This window comes from Phyllostomus hastatus, unplaced genomic scaffold, assembly GCF_019186645.2.
Source record: "Phyllostomus hastatus isolate PE091 unplaced genomic scaffold, TTU_PhHast_1.1 phas_contig_17, whole genome shotgun sequence".
In the NCBI taxonomy this organism is placed as follows: domain Eukaryota; kingdom Metazoa; phylum Chordata; class Mammalia; order Chiroptera; family Phyllostomidae; genus Phyllostomus; species Phyllostomus hastatus.
In genome coordinates, this window is record NW_025333664.1 from 15,818,771 (window position 1) to 15,837,828 (window position 19,058).

The window sequence follows — 19,058 nt, forward strand, 5'->3', positions numbered from 1 at the left end:
TTCACAAGCTCCTTGAGGTGGCTATTATTGTGACAGCTGCCATTTAGATGGGAAAACCAAGGTGCCAACAAAAAAAGCAACTCCCCCAGGGTCACCCAGCCAATGTGCAGAGAAGCCAGAACATGAACCTGAAAGGGGACTGGGTCTTTCCACCATCTGTGCTAGATAGAGTCAAAGGGAACTGGGGACCTGGGGCGGGGAACCAGTGTCATGGGGCGGTGCTCCTGCACAGAGGGCAACCTGTCAACAGGCCTCTGGGTCCAGGCAGAATGAAGCCAGCCAAGTTCATGTTTCACAGATGAGAGGGGAAGTAAGAGGCGCATCGGGTCTCTGTGGTCAGAACAGGGTTCTCTCAACAGCAGGAAGTTGTCTCCGGGAACTTCTCCCTTTCCACACGTTCTGTATTCTGTGCTGTGGTTTGTGAGAACAAGACAGGAACTCACATCCAGGAGACTCCTCGTGGGTGTGCCTTTCCGGGGTAAGGAGGCTCAGTCCTCTGCCAGGAGAGCCCAGAAATGCTCTCTGCTTCACGACTCAGAGCCAAGGTCATCTCCAAGCCCCAGGGCACCGAAGACAGCACACTGTATCTGTTGAGTCAGAAGCCAGCTCCTTCCCAGCCACCAGACATTCACACCCACCACCTACACACCCTCTTTTGAACATCAGAACACCTGAGAGGCTGAACTGGGGACAGGCAGGGGACGGGGTGAGCCTAGAAGCAGAACAGAGACTCAGGCAGGCTCTGAAGGCCACATTTCATGGAACCTGGAGGAGGGGAAGGCTGGTGGGAGGAGGGGGAGGTGACAGCAGGAGCTCCAAGATGCTGTGCTCAGCCGCTCCGCTCTGTGGGTGGGCAACACTGCCCTCGGGCCGCTCACACCCTCCTGAGCACAGTTCTCCACGAGACACATCCTCATTACTCAAACGCTTGCTTCCTCCTTGACCCGGCCAGTCCTTCAGGGCCTCTCAGGGTCACCAACCTCACCCATTACCCTAACGCAGGAGTTTTCCGGACAAAGGGTCAGGCAGTGATTTCATTTCTGGGTCATAGGGGGTCCTCACTTTACCTCTAGGTAACAGCTATGATCTCCATATACACATTCCCCCAATAAACCAAGTTCAGTCCTTTCCTAGCCTCCAGAAAGTTTCCAGAGATCAGGATTCTTTCCCCAATAATGATACATCCTGAGTCTGCTAGGGTCTGGGGACTCCAGAGCTCTTCCAATCATCAGTCAACCTTCCTTCACCATGTCCCGCCCTCGGGAACAACTGCTCCCCAGCCTTAGGCAGCCTAGAGGGAAGATCCCTGTTAGCTGCTCCAGCGCTGAAGAGAACCCCAGAGCATCAAAGACACCATCCCCCTAGCCTGACAACAGAAAGTGCCTGCTATGCACTGCACTGTGCCCCCCTCAGATTCCTGTGGTGAAGCCCTGCCCTCAGTGTGATGGTGTTTAGAGATGATGCCGTTGGGAGATAATTAGGTTTAGATGAGTCACGTGGGTGGGTCCTCATGATGGAGTAAGTGCCCTTATAAGAAGAAAAACCAGAGAATTGGCTCTTGGCTTTTGTTCTCGTTTGTCTCTCTCTCTCTCTCTCTCTCTCTCTCTCTCTCTCTCTCTCTCTCTTTCCCTGCCATATAAGAATATAGCCAGAAGGCAGCCAGGAGGAGAGTTCTCACCAGAAACGGACCATGCTGCACTTTGAGCCTCTAGAACTAGAAGAAAATAAATTCTTGTTGCTTAAGCCACCCAGTCTATGGTACTTTGCTCTGGTAGCCCATGATAACTAAGACAGTGCCCTCGTGGCCTGGCTGAGGTCCCCAAACCACAGCCACCAGAACGTACTTATGGGCTCACTTGACTTGGGGGATTTGGGCCCCCATCAGCTATGCTCTGAATGACACCTGGGTCAAAGCAATGACAGTCACTGAGTGCTGTGAGTCAGAAGCTGTCTATTAGCCAGAGCACACCAAGACCTGAATACATTTGCCAGAATTGGAGTTTTAAGAAATCTACAGAGTTGTGTGGGCTTTGCAAATATATTTTCAACTGCAAAGACAAAGATGGTGTATATGACACATGCCCAAACCTACCTACTAAGCTATCTGTATAATAGCCAACCCCCTTCATTAATTAGAGCTTAACCTTAAGTTTCTTCAAGTGAGAAAAACAATTTCACTAACCATCATCCTCCTGGGGTGAATGGCTTCTCTGGGCTTCAGCAGCTTATGAAATAAGGTATCACGTGACATATGACAACGTGATTGCATTACTTTCATAAAATAAGAACAGTCAGTTCTATAGGGCCTAAGTATTCATCTTTTTTTAATTAAAAAAAAAAATTGCCCTGGCTGGCATAGCTCAGTGGATTGAGTGCAGGCTGTGAACCAAAATGTTGCAGGTTCGATTCCCGGTCAGGGTACATGCCTGGGTTGCAGGTCATGACCCCCAGCAACCGCACATTGATGTTTCTCTCTCTCTCTCTCTATCTCCCTCCCTTCCCTCTCTAAAAATAAATAAATAAATACTCTTAAAAAAAACATTTTCCCAAAGCCTGAAATTGTTGCCATATAATGTTTTCCAAGCACCTCATATCAGAAAATACTTTTGAAAATGTCAGCTGGGCATGACCCTTGACCTAGCATCCATCCCAAGGCATGCCGAGAAGTACAGAGGAGAGAAGGAAAAACTTCCCAAAGGGATAGACTTCTCTTGTTGCCTAGTCCTGTACAGAGGATGGAAATTCACCACGGACTATAAATGTCTCAGTGCAATTGAGGTCTCATTGCCGGTGGTGGGTGCGCCTGGGGAAGCCTGGTTCCAAGCTGCGACTTTATCTGACAGACCTCCTGGGAGATGGGTTTGGAACACGGCTGCCAGGCAGCTGCACCCACCCCCCAGGTGGGGGCCGTGGCCACTGGGCTTGTTTCTTAGGCTCCTTCCACAAGCAGGACATGCCACCTGAGCCCACACTCCCAGCCTAGACCTTGCTAAATGCTGTTCAACTGTGCACCGGAGGACTGGGTCTATGAAAAGGGGAAAATGCTCCAGAGTAATGACTCCGTGACTGCGGCAGAAGGCGTAGAGTACAGGTTCTGAAGTCAGCCAGTCTGGGCTCTGTCTCTTCCCCAGGAAAGTGACCAGGACTTTCTAAGCCTTATCCACCTGTAAAAGAGGGCTACCAATAGTTCTTATTTCATAGAGCTGTGAAGAGGATGCAGTGAGATAATGCATGGAAAGGCTTTTAGCATGGTGTCTGGCATTTAACTGGCCATAAAAATGGGTAGAGAGAATGATGAAGGTGATGATGGGGCAATGGGAGACTCAGATGTAGGGCATGCTAGGACTCCTGACAGAAACCTCGCCCATCCTTCGAGGGGCTGAGAGAAGAAATAGCCCCTCCCTAAAAAGAAAATACTCACCCAGCTACATTGCACCCACCCACTATGACCACAACCTCAGCCTTACTCCCAGAGAGCTGCCCCCCTCCACTGGTTTCCAGCAGCCCAGATGCCAGCTGACTGAGAGAGACTTGGACTGAGTTTGCTTCACACCATTAAGACCTAAGAACGTAAGCGATGCGCATGACGGGAGCAGGGCAGAACGGCCCCCGCTCCAGATCCGGGACTTTCCCACTGTCCCCCTGCAGGACCGCCCTCCTTGTGCTCTACCTTCGTTACCCAGTTCTGTTTCCGCTCTCCAGCCACTCCCTCATGGCCCAGCTTCTCCCTCTCTCTCTCTCCAGTTACTTCCCTGTCACTTTAGCTGCCCCTTCACTATCCAACTCCCTGTCGCCCGTTCAGATGATCACTCATCACCCAGCTCTCCAACTCTTCTGCCATTCCCCAGCTTCTCTCTCACCCTCATATTACCCAGGGGTATTATCTTTTAATTTAACACCAATTTGGAACAATCAAGGGAATCTTGGCTTAAGATGGAGCAAATATATATATATATATGTATGTATATGCAAGAAAGTATGTCTTCCTGAACCAAACAGCTGATGTTTAGAGATGGAATGTTTCCTGCTAATCATCCTGGAGGCCTGTGGTCTGGGCTACAGGGAGTGGGAAGGCAGAAGCTACGTGGTACCAGGCAGGGAACACTGCCAGGCAGAGCCAGGAGTCTCAGCCATAGGGGCGGACCCTAGTGGGTCAGATGGCACGGCCCTGTAGCAGGTCTCCCAGCTCCACATGTGATGCTGAGACAAGAGCCTCCTACCCCTCATCAGGGCTCTGCTTCTAATCATCCCTGCAGCTCAAGATGCTGTCTCCCAAAAGCCGAGAGAGCTTCATTACGGATCTGATTCAATATAAGGAATCTTATCCCAAGCTTGCCAGAAAACAAGTTATTTTCAGCATCCGTGGGCAGCAAATGAAGAAGAAAGTCATGAGCTGGAAGGAATGACTATGTAGAAACCTAGCCATTCAGAGGAAGGCTGGCCACCATGTCTCCTTGACAAAGTGTTAGATGCCAAGTAACTTGGGAGAACTTTTATGAAATAATCTAGGGTGTTTTTTTAAATAACAAGGGAACAGATCATATTAACTCTGAAAGGTTAGAGAAAGCAATTTATAGAAGCTAATTAGGGTCCCTCCAAAGAACTTTTGTAATTATAGATGGGTTTTAACATTCAAATAGCTCAAACCAAGCAACATGAATATTTGTGACTACCCTAAGAAATGATACAGGAAACCAAGAAATCCCAGGTACCTTCAGTTCCATGGCCTCAGTAACAGCCTGAAAGGGCTCTCTAACACAAGCAGGCTTTAAGTGCTACATTATGCAGGGTGGCCAAAGCCTTTCACTTCCCACTGGCTGACAATGAAAATTGCTGTAAAAAAAAGTTTTAACTCTTTCATACTAAAGTGCAAATGACTACAATCAGAATACTTTTATATGAATGACTGCTAGGAGGCTGACACTGAGTAAACAAAGAAAGAGAAGATGAGGGTAGTAATTATGGCAATGGGGGTGAGCAGAAGGATTAGAAAGGAAAATGAAGAGATGGTAATCTTGCCTCTGGCCCACTGAGACTGAGGCTAGTGGTAGATGATAGGAACAGCTACTTGCCTATGTTCACTGTCCAGCCTTTATCTCTACTAATCTTCACAGCCACGCCCCCCCCCCAACCGTCACCCCACCCCCGACACAGACAGTCATTATTCTTTCCACTTACAAATGAGAAGCCTGGGTACAAAGAGATTAAATAACTTGCCTAAGGTCACAAAATGGTGATTAAAATTTAGGTTTTTTCTGAATCATGTTTCTAACTTTCAAGGTCTACTACCTTCCTGCAAAGGGCTCCACCAAGGGCCCCTTTTGATTCCATTTCTCCTCTGCCATCCGTGTTTTGGGAGGTTTTATCTGTTGAGCACACTGCATCTCTGAACTAATAATTTGTTCCATCTGGCTGATGATTATTTTTCTGTTCTTGCTTCTGTTTCAACACTGATCCAGACTTTAACACCAATTACTGAGGGTGCACCCTAATATTATGAAATCACATAAATTTCTGTCATGGCTATGCAGCTAATAAGCAGTAAAATTAAATAAGCATTAGCACCATTCCCTAGTGCTAAATTCTGACTGCCATGCCTTTAGCGTCAATGCCAGTCACATGTTTAGCATGCTCGACCCAGAGTCCAGGGTTCCCAGACAGAGAACTCCAGTAGCAGAGTTTGGTCCACCCAGGACATCCCAGACATTCCAGGATATCCACAGGCAATCATTGCATTTGATCAACATGACATGCCCACAGTTATCACACTAGGTTGCTAGAATTTTGATCCAGGTCAAAGGATAGAGTATGTGGTAGATTGTAACAATAATGGCTGCTGATGAATCATGCCATTCAATACCCAGGTGCTTATGTTGGCCATGCGACTTAGTTAGGCCAATGAGACATCAGCAAACACGATGCAGGTGAGGATTTGATAAATACCTGTGCATTGGAGCTTGCCTTCTTGGAACCCTGAGGCCACCATGCTGGACGAAGCACAGGATGAAAGACCATATGGACAGAAAATCTCAGCCATCCCAGCTGAGATCAGACACTGGCTGACCTTGTAGCTAATTGCAGCCTCATGAATGAGACCAGTCAAGACCAGCAGAACTACCTAAGCAATTCAAAGAATCACTGAGCCAGGTAGCTTAGTTGGTTCGAGCACCGTCCCAGTATGCCAGCATTGCAGGTTCAATCCCCAGTCAGAGCATATGTAAAAATCAACCAATAAATGCTCTCTCTCTCTCTCCCCCCTTTCCTCTCTCTCTCTCTCTCAAATCAATAAATAAAGTTTAAAAAAGAACTATTGAGAAGTAAATTGCTGTTTTAAGCCACGAGGTGTTTCAGAGTGGTTTCTTATGCAACACTAGGCAACAGATACAGCACAGTTCTTGAGGATGACTCACCTGGAGAACTGCCACTACTACCTTTCTGGTGTCCAGGGAACCGGAATCCTTAAGCCAAAATGCCCATGTCCTAGGATTTCTCTTGGAGGCCTGGGAACCACTGATTGGAGACATCAAGGTTTGGGCTTCATTTAGCTTTTCCTGTGCTAATGACAAAGGTACTACTTCCCTCTCCCTGACCTAGTGGTTTCATATTTCCCTTTCTTTGTGTTCACTTCTGCTCTGCACACATTTTCCCCATCCAATATGGGAGGCAGAGGCTGGGGCCGTGAGACCAATTCTGTTTTATTGGCACAAACATGGGATAGATGTGCTGGCAATGCAATACTCTGAGACATTCTGGAGCATTCTGCTATTTGTCAAACCCCAGCCTTCCTCCACATGGTTGTTGGATGACTCTGGCTTTGGTGACTGTTGAGAGATGTAGGTATGTATTTAAAGCGCCTCTGAGTTTCTTTAACAGAAATAATGACCATTTTCTCACTCCATTAGAAAGGAAGTACTGGTCCCTAGAAGCCAAGCAAGAATAAATCATGCTAGGAAAATCTCACCTATCTGAGAAGTGTCACTAGACTGAGAAATGTCAAATATAGCAAATGCCTGGACTCCGGTGAGCATTTGACAACCCTCTGATGCCTCTCCTCATCAATAACCCTGGGGAAATGGTGCTTGAGTGTCATGGTGTTTTGGATTTGGGGAGGTTCCAGGAGAGCTCCAGCCGGCCGAATCCCCCAGGATGGCATCACCTGGGTAATGGACCATGGTTTACAAGGCTACCGCCAGTGATTTCTTCCCCCAAGAGGAGTCTCACATGATCCAAGCAACGGGAGGCTGCCAAATAAAACCACAATGCAGTTTCAATGAGACAGAGACTTGTCTGGCGTGCCAGAAATTCATTTAAGCATGGTTAACTCATTCTGTATCTGCAGGCAGACCTGGCCGGAATGTCATTCATAAATGTCATTGTAATCAGAGGTTTACAAGGAGATACATGATCATTGTGTTTAATGTCATTATGTCAAGATGGGTTTCCATAATCACATTGTCCTTAGCAACAGAAGGGTAATTTTGAAAGCTGATGGTCACGTTATCCTCTCCCCAGGACAGAATTTAGATAGCATTGCTCCTGAATCATCTCCTAGCCTCCTTTTCCTAGGCATCTGTTCTTGCTGAGGCTCTCTTTATAACGATATTATCCACTGTGGAGGATGTTGATACTGTGCCCTTATCAGAGTGACTTTGTTAGTGTCTCAGCTCCAACTGGCCTGGCCCCATCTCTCGTTCATTACCAAATGGTCCAGACATGCAGACAGTGTCCCATGAATGAATGCGCATGGGTCTCTGCTGTAATTTAATCCTCAGAGAGAAATTTTCTAAGATTTTATAGAAAGGACAGGCTCTTTTTTTATATAGTAAAGACTTTTGTTGTTCCCATATACCAACTACAAACAACAGGAAAGTTCATTTCAGTTAAACAACGATTCCTAATGAGTAATGATCAACTCAGAGACATATTTAAAACGGAACAACAGGCCCAAGGGGAGCCACTCTGGCGAGGCCACGCCGCCAAACCAAAATGTTGTAACTCACTGTTTTTTAAGCCTTTCCCAGGAGGGACACTGTAGACCAATCAGTCCAGAACTGCCTCACCAACACTAGCAAGGTGACCTGCCTCAGAAAGCCCCATGCCGTCCCCCAAGGACAGGTGCCCTTGTCCGAAATAATCCACTCTTTCAACTTGTGAGTCCCACCCTCTCTCTGCCTCTAAAACCTCCCGTTTTGTACAGGTCATCGGACCGCCCTTCCGGGTCGCTGGGTGGGACGCTGCCTGATTCATGCATCGCTTAACAAAGCCAATGAGGTCTTCAAATTTACACAGTTGAATTTTGTTCTTCAATATACATTAACATGGACTGTGACCCAGGCTCTGTCTTTGGCCATGACCTGTCCAACATTTTCATTAGGGATTTGAATAGTGATCTAGAATCCTGTTGTCCAATACAATAGCCTAACAGCCTGTAGTCCACCCACAATTTGCTGCTGCTACTACTACTACTACTACTATTATTATTTTAATCCTCAACCAAGGACATATTCATCAATCAGAGAGAGAGAGATACATCAATGTGAGAGAGAAACATTGATCAGGACGACACTCCAACCAACTGAGCCACCCGGCCAGAGTGCAACTATAAGTTTGAATTGCAGTGAAAAACAAAAAAATTCCAGTGACTCACTTTATTATGGTGTTTTGGAACCAAATCCACAATATCTCTGAGGTGTGCCTGCCTGTGCAGTAGAAATTGCTGATTAATATTTCATTTGAGGTAGACATTAATTTATGGCCTGGCTGGCATCTATCTTCCCTCCTTCTAGTAACAGCATCCCAACTGTCCTTCAGGTAGGCAGGCAGGACATATCTCCACGTGTCAGTCCATGTGTTTTAGGAGGAAGTGATTCTGGCATACAACTCAGATTAGACCAATCACAGCATTGCACCCCTGCTCTAGCCATTGTGATTGGCTCAGAGGCAGGTATATAGCCAACCTTAGCTAAAGAGATTCGATTCTGGGAGTTGATCAATTTGGGACACTGTTGGGAAGAGAAATTACTCTTTTGGGGGTTACTAAAAGGATAGGTTATACACTTTGTGTTGCTGACAGTCACCAACTCACAGACATTTTTTGGAAGCCCCCTATATACATATGCTTAGCTAGATTAAGTTGGATTTCTATTGCTGGTAATACAGAAGTCTTAATTTCTCATTCAAGAATCCAAAGTTATTTGAGCCTGTGGATCATGGTCTCAACACTCAACAAGATAAATTTAGGGCCTCGACCTCGGCACTGAAAATCACCCGTGTGTCCGGGAAGGCATCTGGGTGTGCTGGAGACCTTCGGTGTCTTCACCCGGGGGAGTGCCGGTCACAGGGCATGCTCAGCATGGCAAGATGCAACCAGCTTTCCCCTGGTCAGTATGAACAATGTATTTCAACAAATCATTTTTAAAACATCAATTGCATAAGGACAGGAAAGGGAAGATATAACCTTACTGAGGGGAAACCGACTTGGAGGTTTTAGTTCCCTATAATCCCCCCAGTGAGTCAATAGTGGCTGCCCCCAAAGCCAGCAGAAACTGGGGCCATGCTAACAGACCCACCCGACCCAAAGGAGGAAACTGGCAGTTCCATTCACCGTGAGGTGGGCCGGATCGGGCTTTGGGAAAGGGAGAGACCAAGCAGAGCAAGCCCACCCATCTCAAAGTCACACCTCCCAAACGTCAGCAGGAGGAACTGGAGTAGTTTAACCCGGAAAGAAGGGATGGGAGGACAGGCTGAGGGCACGACAGACTCAGTGAGCCCCTGGAGTGGACAGACAACCTTACCATCTGCAAACCATGTTATTTTCTACACGGGCAACCCCAAAGGAACCTAGGGGGGAATTGAGACTGAGGAGAATTCAATAAAATGGCTTGCTACAGAATAAAGGTATAAAAACTTTAAAACCCTCCTCTCAAGAAATAAACAGGATTTATAAGGCAAAGCAAAACAAAACTAAAACTAAAACACCTATAGCTTTCCTGAAGGACCTGAAAGAACACTCACCCAATGGAAACAGGCAGCATTTGCCTACTTAGAAAACGCATTATGACAAAGACATCCACTTACCAAATTAAATATTTAGATTGCGGTAAAACATAGGGAACATAAAAGTTACCATTTTAACCATTCTCAGTGTACGGTTCAGTGGCGTTAAGCACAATACAGTTATGCAACCATCACCACCAACCACACTCAGAACACTTTCCATCTTGTAAAACTTAACCCCTGTACCCATGAGCACTGCTCATCAGTTTTGGAGGAAAGGAGCTTTGAGATTTGGAGGCAAACCCTGACCAAAAGATCTTAAATATTATGTGAACAGCTAAAAATAACCAAGAACATTCTGTCAGAGAAGAGCAATATAAGAAAGGACTTTTCCTATCTGATACTAAGCCACAGCATAAAGCTACAAGGATCAAAATAGTATGTACCTGGCACAAAGACAGATTGTTGGAACAGAATAAACAGCTCGGAAAGTGCTCCCTTTTCGCAGATGAGGCTCTGGGGTGTGGAGGTGGCGTTGCAAAGTCAAGGGGAAGGGAAAGATGCTGGGACAGTTGATAACTCTTTGTGGGGGGAAAAAGAGATATAATTAATATACTACTTTATACTAAAATGAGATTTTTAAAGGATTACATATTTAATTTATTTAACCAAGGCCACAAAAATCTAGAAGAACATGTAGGTGAATAGTCACATCTAGATGAGAAACACACAGACCAAGGGTCAGCAGACTTTCTGTAACAGGCCAGAGATGAAATATTTTAATGTTTGCAGGCTTGATGGTCTCTGTTGCAACTGCCCACCCGCTGCTGTAGCGTGAAAGCAACCATAGACAACACGGCTGTGCTCCAATGGCCATGCTCCAATAAAACTTTATTTACAAAAACAGATGGTGGGAACATTTCACCTTCCAGCCATAGTTTTCTGACCCCCGGTTTAGAGGGATAAAGGTGAAGAGCCAAATAATGGGAGAAGGCTGTATTAGTTACGTTGACCACATAAAGATGAAGAACTCCAGGGCACTAAAACACTACTCTAAGCCACATGTGAAAACATGCTCACACACACACACGGCAGAAATTTTTGTGCCACACATGACAACACAGGGTTGGCATCTTCTCCATGTTCATCCTTTCCCTTCCTCTCCTGCTCTCCAGACTCCTCTTCCACGCATAAACACACACAATCATTAAAATTAATGAGAAAAAGAAACACACTAGTGAAAATGGACAAAAAAAATAGACAACTCAGAGAAAGAAAAAAATGAACAGCAAGCTCAAGAAGAGGTAAGTCTTCAACCTTGAACTTCTCAACTGTATGCAAATGAAGACAGCAGGACTATTTTCCACACGTCAACTGTATGAGCAAAGATATGTTTTCAGTGTCATTGTCGTGTTCATGAGGAAGGCAGTGGCCAAGCAGGCCTGGTCCTCACTGCTGGTGGGAGTACAGTCTGACCCAACCTTTCTGGTGACCAGATGAGCTTGCAGACGTTTAAATCTTCAAACCTACTGGGCCTCTAGGAATCTGCCCTGAGTAAGTAAACAAAGTGGGGGCAAAATACTTCCCTGCAACGACAATCACCATGGCGTAATTTGTAGTAGCAAAAATTGGAAACAACCTCAAAATCCACACCCTACCCACGGCCTCCCACCCCAGTCCTTATTTATACCATTATTTTGTGTAGGTTCGTCAAAGCACAGAGTAGATGCCTAATTTTACTGAATTGATACGTGTGTGTTAGGGCAAAAAGTTCTTTTTAAAATATACACACACTCATGCCATGTTTGTGTGTAGATACAAATGGTTGGAGACAGCTGGGTTGGGTACGCCCCATCTGTCCCTCCAAATCCACCCTTCTTCATGGCTGGGGAAGCCCAGCCCCTGGGACTACCTCAAAGGCTGCCCTGCCTGCTGCTTTCTGCTTGGGTTTGGTACTGGGGGGCATGGCGAGAAGACTGGAGGACAGCTAGAAAAAGACACTGCTCCTGCTAGGCAGCCCTCTCTCTACAGTGCCATCCTTAGGGCCTAGCGGGTTCCTCTCCCTTCCCATGGCCCCTTCAGGTGTGGAGATGGTAACAGCACCCACTTTTGCTAGCCCTAGGGTGCTGCCCCATTCCACGTCGGTTCCTGTAAACCCATGGTTCTCAAAGTGGTCCCCAAGACTCTTTCAGGGCATGCAGGAGGTCAAAACTATTTTCATAACGACACTAAGATGTTATTTGCCTTTTTTCATTGTGTTGACATTTGTAGTGATGGTGCAAAAGCAATGGTGGAGAAAACCACTGTCACCTTAGCGCAGTCAGGCCAGTGGCACCTTACTGTACTAGTGATCCCCATACTCTCTGCTTTATGTGCACAGGAAAAAAAATCAAACCTGAGAAGATATACAGATGGCAAAGAAGCATATGAAAACATGCTCCACATTATATGTCATCAGGGAATTGCAAATTAAAGCAACAACGAGATTCAGCTACACACCCATGAGAATAAGCAAAGTTCATAACACCGACGCCACCAAATGTTTGCTGGGAAGGATGAGGAGCATCAGGGACTCTGGTCGGTTGCTGGTGGGGATGCAAAATGGTACTTGCATTTTCCCAAAATGCCATTTAGGAAAACGGTTTGGTGGCTTCTGACCAAACTAAACATACTTTTACCATATGATCCAACAATCACACTCCTTGGTATTTATTCAAAGAGTGGAAAACTTATGTCCACACAAAATCCTGCAACCGGATGTTTATAGCAGCTTTATTCAAAATTGCCAAAATTATGAATAATTGGCTTCTTAGAAGCAACTATAGTGTGTTTCAGTAGGTGAATGGATAAATGGTGATATATCCAGACAACGGGATATCATTTAGTACTAAAAAGACATGAGCTATAAAGCCAGGGAAAGACATGGAAGAACTTAAAGTGTGTATGACTAAGTGAAAGAGACCAGTTTGAAAAGGCTACATACTGTATGACTCCAGCCAAGTGGCATTCTGGAAAAGGCAAAACTATGGACACAGTAAAATGATCAGTGTCTGCCAGGAGTCGGAGGAAAGGGGAAGATGAACAGGCAGAGCACAGGGGATTTTTAGGGCAGTAAAAAATACTCTGATACCCTATATAATCCCGTAATAATGGATATCAATCAGTATATACTTTTTTGCAATTAACCTTGGGGTGCAGATATCTCTACAAGGTAGTGATTTCATTTCTTTTGGATAAATACCCAAAAGGATGTAGCATATTGCTGGGTTACATGGTAGTGCTAGTTTTAATTTTTTGAGGAACCTCCGTACTGTTTCCCACAGTGGCTGCACCAGTTGTCATTCCCACCAACAGGCACTGGGGTTCCCTTTTCTCCGCAGCCTCGCCAGCACCTGTCATCCGTTATCTCTCAATGACCGCCATCCTCACAGCGTGAGGTCACATCTCATTGTGGTTTTCGTTTGCCTTTCCCTGATGATCACCAATGTTGAGCATCGTTTCATGTACCTGTTGGCCATTTGTACATCTTCTTTGGGGAAAAAAATGTCTATTCAGGTCCTCTGTCTATTTTTAATTGGATGTGTAAGAGTTCTGCATATAGCGTGGATTTTAACTCCTTATCTGAAATATGGACTTGTTTACCTTTATTTTTGTTGCTCATACTTTCACTATCATCATATCCACAAAAAAAGTGAACCAATGTTTTCTAACAGACCAAAATGTCATCTTCATTTTAAAAAAAAGGATGTGTGGACAAAAGACCTACTCAGAAGGCGAGACAGACCAATGGATTTTAGCATAACAGTAAGAAAAGCTAAAAACTGATATGGTGTCAGGTTCCACATTGCAATTAAACTTCAAGAAACTACTTTTTGTTGGGTTTGATTTGGGTATCAAGGAATATCCCCAATGATCTGGAAAGGCAATTAAAATATTTCCTCTCTTTTCCAGTTACATATCTGTGTGAGGTAAGATTTGCTTCCTTGGCTTCAACCAAAATAACATATCACAACATATTGAAAGCAGAAGCAATTAAGAGAATCCAGCTGTCTTCTTTTAAGCCAGACCTTTGAAAGATTTGCAAAAATCTTCAAAGCAAGACGACTCTCCTCACAACTTGTTGTTGTTGTTGCTGTTGTTTTGAAAAACGTCACCCTTCAGGTTAACTTGTGTGGTGGTTTTGGACTGTGTTCGCTACATTCTCCTCCCTTCAAGAGGTGGAGCCTAGCTCCCTTCGCCTGAGTAGGAATACAATATGGCAGAGGGGATGGTACGCACCTTCCAAGGCTGGGAGGCGAAAGCCATGTGGTTTCCTCCTGGTGCATGAGTGGGGCTCATGCGCACTGAAGGCAGCCAGCTGCCATGTTGAGAGGACGCTCAAGCAGTCCCCTGGGGAGACTCACATGGCAAGGCCCTGAGGCCGCCCACCGAGAGCCATGTGAGCGAGCCACCTCGGGAGTGGTTCCTCCAGCCCCAGCTAAACCTTGAGGGGACCACAGCCTCCGAGAGGCCCTGAGATAGAGCCACCCAGCTAAGCAGCTCCTGGATTCTTGACCCACAGAAATTGTGTGAGATATGTTTATCGTTTTAAGCTATTAAATATGGAGCTCATCTGCTATGCAGAAACAGATAACTTGTACAACAGATAATAGATTTGATGTTATGTTTTCATAAATAACACATTTATGTTAATGTCTCAGTTTTAATTTTTAATATGGTCAATATCAATAGGTAGAAACCAATGAAACAAAGGATCTTTGTTCCGAGGGGTTCTCAGTTTTTAAAAATATAAAGGGGCCCCGAGACAAAAAAATCGAGGACTGTTGCCCTAAACTCTGCAAATGTCCTTTTATTAAACTTTCCGCAAGTTACCTTCTGGGAGAACGGCATTACTTTCCTATCAGGATACTGGCTGATATAATGTTACTGAAACATTATCAACAGTTGTTGATGTTTGCTGTGAGGTATGTGTGATTTTATTTTCTTCTTTATGTTTCTTTTTTTTTCTTGCACTTTTAAGATTTTCTACGACAAGGATGCATTATTTTTATAATTAGGATAAAAGAAACTTCCCCTTCCAAAACTATCAGAAGTGAAAGTCGCAGTGTTTCCTGCAGATGAGTCGATGGTTTCAGGGTGCCTTGCAGAGCTGAGGCACCCAGGGGTGCAGGAGAGGTGTGCGGGGGCGGGGTGGGACAGGAGTGAGGGTGGATGAGGTTCCTGCCCCAACCAGAATAGCTCTTTCATCTGTTTTACATATCGGGTTTCTGCATAATATTTCATTTAAAGAAAAGTTTCCACTGCTTAAAAAAAGAAGAGTTTGAAAACCTTTACCATGAGAATAACAGTCAAAAAGCTAAATTTAGGCTGCAAAGGACTCGCTCAAACTTTTGAATGTGGTAGAGTTTCCATAAAGAAAACCCTACAGATTCTGAGAGAACAGAAGCCCTGACACGTTATCAAATGTTCAGTCGTTTTCGGGGAGGCTGGGCCCATGTGGCCTGGGAGAGAAGTTTCGACTAGGAGATGACAGGCTGACCCAGGGACTCCGATACAAAGGGCCCTAAAAGCCAGCAGAAACGCCAGGAGCCGTAAGGCCCAAAGACACACAGATCAGAACCACGAGTGAGTGGTTCTCTTATTTTCTAGGGAAACACGAATGCAGGAGGTGCCAGGACCACCTGGCTGTTAGAAGCATGGGCACCTGATTTGCCTTCAGGGACAACTGACCTACCTCAAGTTCTGGGTCTGAGACCTGCGAGGTCTCAGTGAGGGACATGGCCTCTGGATGAGAAGCTGTAAAATGCGGTTTGAGGAGGTAAAAAGAGGTAGTCATTTCTGAAAACAGTTTGGCAGTTCTTTAAAAAGTTAAAAATAAATTTCCCACATGACCCAGCAATGCCGCTCCTAGGTGATTCCCAAGAGACACGAAAACACCTGTCCACACAAAGACTTGCACATGCGTGTTCTTAGCAACACTGCTCATCATAGCAACCCAAGATGGAAGTCACCGAAATGTCCGTCGCCTGCTGGCTGGATAAATAAACGTGGCCTGTCCACACATCGGGATACCGTGGGACAACACAGAGGAACGGCATCCTTCCTGCTACATGCCACACCCCAGGGGTGCCTTGAAAACATTACTCCGAATGAAGGAGCCATCACGGAAGATCACACAGTGTATGAGTCTGTGTAATGAAAGGTCCGGAAAAGCAAATAAATAGAAGCCGAGAATAGACGGCGGTTGCCTAGGGCTGGGGGTGGGGGTGGGCACCAGGAGTGACTACACATGGACACAAAGTTTCTCTCTGGAGGGATGAAATGTTCTAAAACTCCGGGGTGGTGACAGATGTACAACTGTCAATTTACTGCTAATTATTAAACGACACACTTTAAAAAGGCACAGTTTATGATGTGTGTGTTAAACCTCAAGAAAGCCATTTTTAAAAATGGGCAGTGGGAACAGGAGGCTGGGACTCGGGCAGGTCCGAGGCCCAGGAGGGTTGTGGTGCCTGACCTCGGCCTGAGGGCAACCGGGTGTCCGAGGAGGAAACTCGGTGAGCTCCCCAGCGCTGCCTTTCTCTGGCACGGCTCCCATCGCCCTGGCAGGTGGAGGAGGTTGACTCAGCCACTGCTGTGAGCTCAGGGGAGCGGGGGAGCTGCCACCCCACGTTCCCATCCCACTGTGAGCTAACACCCCAGCAGCCTCCCCAGCACCAGCTCCCCCGGCACACAGAAGCCATCCTGGCCAGCGGGGAGCAGCGGGCTCCGTCATGCTAGCAGAAAGCTGAGCAAAACCGGGAAAGACTGCGTGCTGACAGATGGCAGCTTCACTTCCCTCCCCTAAAACTCAGCCACCTGTGGCCCTCCAGGGCACCCGCCACCCACCCACAGCCCGCCGCGGTGCACAGTGCTCTGGCCCTCCACCCTCTCTCGGCTACCCCCAGAGCCCGGCGACCAGCCAGTGGGGCCTGGCACTCTCTTCATTCAAATTCAATGCACATGCCCTTGGATCCAGCGCCTCAACTTTTGCCCATCTGTCCTAAGTAAACATTTGCAGGTGTGCACAAAATGTTCACCTTGGCAAAAGCAAAACCACTGAAACCCTTACCTGCCTGCCAGTAAGGAACCGATTCAAAAATCCTAGTGAATGCACACCATGGAATACTGTGCAGAAGTTAAAATAACACAGATCTATTATCCCATTGTAGGTGTACTGGCAGGAAAATACCTCTGAGGCATCTTGTTGGGTGAAAAAAAAGGAAATTGCGGAACAATGTATCCAGGATGTCATCACCTACACAAACACAAAAATGAAACATCCCAACCAGCTCTGTCCCTCCAAGCCCACAGACACACAGGTAAACGAGAAAAACGCCTGGGAGGAAACACACCAGCCAGACGGCCTTACTAACGACAAAAGGAAGGATGGCAGGGAGGGAGGGAGGAATTTTTACTCTGTACACTTGGGTTTGATTTTTAAAGAGAAGAATGTTTGTGTATATTTGGGTTCTTTAAAAACATTAGAGTCTTAAAGAAAAGGAAGGAAGGGGGAGGGAGGGAAGGAAGGAAGGAAGAAAGGAAGGAAGGAAGGAAAGAAGGAAGGAAGGAAGGAAGGAAGGAAGGAAGGAAGGAAAGAAGGAAGGAAGGAAGGAGAAAGAAAGAGAAAGAAAGAAACAGAAAGACAACTGTGCTAAAATGGTCACCGTGCTGGTGCAGGGTTCAGGGGTTACTTTTCAAAGAGTGGTCAACATCCAGGATCTTGTCTAATTCTTGACATATGCCCTTGAGGGCAAGGTTCAACCCCATACTTTTCAGACTAAGAAACTGGAGCCAGAGAGCTGGAGGCAATGCTCCAGGTCACACGCAGGCCTGAGGGGCCAGTCCTGGGTGCTCTTTCTGCCCAGAGCACCCCCGGAAGCCCCGCAGCCAGCTCCAGAGCCCCTGCAAAGCCCCTTCAGGGAGGGGGAGATGGGACTTTGTCGGGGAAGCAGGGAGTAAAAGATGGAATGGGAGCTGATGAACTGCATCGCCCACGACAAAAATTAGACATCTGATGTGCCTCCCACTGAGTGGGATGGGCCTGCCACGTCACCTGGCAAATGACACGTGGGAAGAAGCCCCGAGGGGTCGTGTCCCCTGAGCCTGGGACTTCATGCCTCTCCCGAGGGGGTGACTCGCCCAGGCTCTCCTCTGAGTGCTCCCCGCAGTGCCTCTCTGCTCGTTCCCCAGAGCGCTCTGCAGCCAGCAATGGAACTGCGCTTCTCGGAGGGTTCTAGAGCCTGCGGAGCAGCGGGCACAGAACCCAACACCCTCGAGTCACTCCTGCACTACAGTCTAGTGCAGTAAATGCCACCATGCCTCAGTTCTCCCATGGACGGCTTTAGCCCCAACATCTGCAGGGGGTGCAGAGGCAGGAGCCCAGAGGGACCCAGGAAACGTGGCTGGGCCCCTCCCAGGACAGCCAGAGAGGATTTGTACACAGAGGGGGCCCAGAGGCTGCCGAGGATGGACACAGGACACCAGCAGAAATCTCGGCCGCACCTTGGCCAGGTGGGGCCCCTCGGGGCGTGCTCACAGAAGAAGGCTTTGGCCAAATCATGGATCCTCTATTCATTCCCATCACAAGAAGCAAACCTACAAGGCCATATGGCCAGTGACAAGCGTTTGAATCCTGGGGGTTCTGATCCTGCTCTGCCATCTTGGTCAAGGTTCTGAACCTCTCTGGGTCTTGGTTTCCCCATCTGTAAAATGGGTGTTTTATACCTGCCTCTTGGGTATTGTGATATCTGGATCATGAGACACATAGTAATGATATAATTAAATACAATGTAACCAGTACAGAGTATCCATTAAGTGTAGAAACAGATAATATCAGTGTGTATGTGTTTATATGTGTTTATTTATCCACTTGGTAAAGTGAAAATGTCCTGGATAGCATTGTGTATATTCTTTTTTCCAGACTTTATAAACATAACTATGATTATTTTTATACACATATAAATGCATTATAGTAATTTATATATGTTTATAACATGTTTATAATATATATGGCTTTATAT

General features: G+C 46.4%; 1 protein-coding gene across 1 annotated transcript in view; it reads right to left on the minus strand.

The window, feature by feature from the left end:
• The window catches only part of PPP1R16B (protein phosphatase 1 regulatory subunit 16B), a 90,367-nt gene that overhangs the window by 42,673 nt on the left and 28,636 nt on the right, over positions 1-19,058 (minus strand). The gene's annotated exons all lie outside the window — the stretch shown is intronic.